Below are 3,892 nucleotides of genomic sequence, written 5' to 3'. Positions count from 1 at the left end.
ACCATCCTTCTTTGTAAGACTTTTCAGATGGCTTTATCCTCCAAACTAGTATTGCCTTTTGTTCCCAGCTCTGCCAAGAATTTGCAGACTAAGGCCCTCCTTAGCATCTTTTCTATGGCACCTCTTTGTTGTGATCATTGATGTAGATTGGCTGGCTGCAGGAAATTACCAGACTTGATATCACTGTTCTTTCTTTTATCCATCACCCAATTTTCATTGTTAGTAACATATTCCTATCATCATTGCAATTGTATGTTGTGTTTTTGTTCTCATATTTTTGTCCTCTTCTGACTTTTGTCCAAAGTCTCTAGGGTTCTTAACCCCTTATGGAATTGGTGGATAGATTTCAGAGGGTCCTTAACTTTGATGGGAAGAAATGAGATCTTTCCTTTCACTAGCTTCTGGTTTCCTTTGTAATCCTCTGCACTTGACTTTAGGCATTACAAACATTCTTTTGAGTGGGAGTTCATAGGCTTCACTCAACCTATGGTTGAGTCTAGGACACAAAAGAAGGTTCAAAGCTCCTACAGTAACAAGTGGGTTGTTGGTCTGTACACAACCAACTGGTTCAGGAATGACCCACATCAATAATGAAGTATTTCCTCTCTGATAAAATGTAATTGATTTGGTTTTGGGGGTATTTTCCATGTCTAGCACCAATGGATTCTCTTAATGTGGAGACATGAAGGTTCTGTGTAGTCTACAAATCTCTGGCCATTCTCATTGTTTACTCCTCACTTCTGTTTTCCAGTTATATCTCTCTTCACCCATCCCTTTGCTTTCAAGTTGCCAAGTTTCTAAGTGTATGTTAATGTAATTTGGAGCATCTCGTTAAATGCTCTACCTCATTAGATTTCTCTACCTCTTTAGATTCCGTACAGATGTCGGCATATCCACAGCCATTATCTTCATTGTGGTCTTTTGGTAACTCCTTCCCATGAGTTCTGCAATGTGCATGCCTCCTGAAATGCTCGTTGTCTTTGGGCATAGAGCAAAAACAACTCTGCCAATTCCTTCGTTTGCCTCTCTAATGAGCACCTATGAGTCACACTTCAATTTAGTGGCAGCTCCCTTCTTCCTTCCGGGCTTGTTTATACGAAGAATGTCAAGATTGATACGATGCAGCTACTTCAGTAGTCTGTTCAGTCACTGATCAGGAAAGATCTCACAGTTACAGCACCAAGTTCAAGTTCAGAGTTTTAGAGTTTTGTGGTTTGTACCACTCCACCCACCATTTTCTGCCTCTCTGTCACTGTTGCTGCAGAAGTGAAAGGGGGACACAGGAATGAGAACCATTTGGTATCTTTCTTTGCTGTATTGGTTGTCATGTCCAAAGAACTCATCACTAAGTAACTGATTAACTTACTAGAGCTGAGCCTTTCCATACTGAGTGAGGCTGGTCCTCAGGAAGCAGTCTCAGTCTGTTGCCAGGACCAGAGTTGATGGCTTTCTAGCATGGTAAAACCTTCCAGAGCTAATGGTCCTCTGGCATAGCCTTTGGGAATCTGTGGTCACTTCCACATTGCCTCAGTGAGTCTAGGAGCTTAATCATTTAAGGACTTTCCCCCTTGTGTTGAGCCTGAATTTACCTCGTTGAAGTTTCCACCCGTAGTGACCAGTTCTGTTCTTTGGGACCAAGCAGAATGTCTAACCTTCTTCCATACAGCCACCTTCCAAATATTTCAAAAAAGTTATCCTGACCCTACACTATTTTCTCTTTTCCAAGCAAAAGAAAATGAACAAATAAACAACAAAAACAAACCTAGCTGACTTTCACATAGTATATTTTTACTTCCATTCACCATCATGGCTTTATTTTAATGGTTACACTCCAGCTTATCAACACTTACTTAGATACTTTTGTGATCTTCCTGGTGTGGTACTCCACTCATTGGTGCAGATTGCCACCCTTCCATACCTCCTTATAAAGTGAGTTCCTTTTTGTTGTTGTATTTATATCATCTTCTATGGAGGGTCCATAAAATGCCCAGAAAACTTCCCCTAGATTATCTTAATATCTTGAGGATGCCAGTGTAGCTTTTAAGCTGTCCACTGATTGTCTCTTATTCTTGTTACTAGATCGGTCCACTTCCATTTCTTCAAATTCATTCAACAAATATTTGTTAAACACTTACTGTACAAGACACTGTGCTAGGCTGTACAACTCACCTTTGGCAGGTTCCAGTTTACTCACACCCAATATGTATTTTTCCATTGTTCTTGTACTACTTATAATTTTGAATTTCCAAGGCCATTGTGTTCTGTGATTTGTAGCCATAGAATGTCAGGAGAATATTAGGAGGAAGGAAGGAAACAAGCACCTACTACATGCCCACTCTGTGCCAGGCATTAAGCCAAACACTTTCCATATTTTATCTCATTTGATCCTCATAACAGTACTGGGAAGTAAGTACTATTATTGTTCTCTTTTTACAGATGAAGAAACTGAGGCAAATAGAGGTGAAGTGACTTGCCCACAGTCACACACAGCCAGTAAATGTCTTGAGGTCATATTTGAACTCAGATCATTCTGACTCCAGGCTCAGTGCTCTGTGCATTGTGGTGCCCCTAGCTGTCTCTAGCATGCCTTGGAATGAAAAAGATGAAGAGTTTTATCACAGAGCAAAGAGGGATAATGGGAAGCCCATTTCCTCAGTTGCAGCCATCTTCTTATAGCCTGGAGTCAGGAAGACCAGAATTTAAATTCAGCCTCAGACACTCTGTTTACCTTAGTTTCCTCAACTGTAAAATGGGGACAATAACAGCACCTATCTCACAGGGTTGTTGTGAAGATCAAATGAGACAATAATTGTAAAGTACTTACACAGTGCCTGACATATAGTAGGTACCATGTGATTGTTGTTGTCATTATTCTTGTTGTGATTTGTTTTTAAAAAATTATTGTTAAGTATCATTATAAAAAGTACAGCTCATCATCTTGCTATAGAGTCTGTCCAAGAAACTTCCCCAGGGTCACATAGCTAGTAAGTATCAGGCAAAAACTGAACCTAGCCTTTCCTGACCCCAGGTGCAGTCCTCTCTCCATTATTCCAGTTTATATTTATTCTTTCAGAGATCTGGTTTTATTGGCAGGTTGGGTTGCTGTTAGGTTTTTCCCTGGATGGCCATTTTCAGCAATATTTTAATAAAGAATGGACACCCAATGACCTTCTAGCCCTTCGTAGTGGGGAGGGAGAATATTGCAAGCCCCTTCTCTCACTCAGCTTCAGTTATCAAGGTGGACTCCCAGAATCATCTAGAATAGAAAAAAGTATCAAATTTCTATTATGAGAAAGGCCAGGACCCTTTTGACTTGTTACTTGGAAAAGGACTGATGGGAGGATGCATCCACTGACATTCCCATCTGGCAGAGTTTGAAATATCAAAGATAAGCTATTACTTCCTACCCTTAGGGGCATGTGGGTGTGTGTGTGTGTGAGAGAGAGAGACAGGGCAGGGAGGGATGGAGAGGGAGAGAGAGGGGAGAAAGAGAGAGTATGTGTGATTGTATAAGGGTGTGTATGTATGAATATATGTGTTTGTGTGAATGTATGTGTGTATGTGAGTGTATGTGTACATGAGAGTGTATGTATGTGGGTATGTGTGTCCAAGGGGCATGCCTGCATCCTAGCACATGTTCTGACTTGACAAGTGTTGTGGGCAGGCTTCCAAAGATCTCCTGGGTTCTTTCTCTTGATCTTGACCTCTTTCCTTCTGGTTGGTCAGTAGAGCACAGAAGCCTTCTGGGTCAGCTCTCTCAGTCTCTTTGGAAAATAGAATCTTGCTCCTGCTTTTTATTTTTTCTTCTCCTTCCTGAAGAACTGACAGATACTGAATGTTCCAGGTTCTCCTTTATTCTTTCTCAGCCTATCTCAATCTCTCTCTCTCTCTC

The sequence above is a fragment of the Vombatus ursinus genome, unplaced genomic scaffold (genome assembly GCF_900497805.2).
Source record: "Vombatus ursinus unplaced genomic scaffold, bare-nosed wombat genome assembly UNPS02014804.1, whole genome shotgun sequence".
Taxonomy (NCBI): Eukaryota; Metazoa; Chordata; class Mammalia; order Diprotodontia; family Vombatidae; genus Vombatus; species Vombatus ursinus.
Note: the sequence above shows the minus strand (reverse complement) of the source record.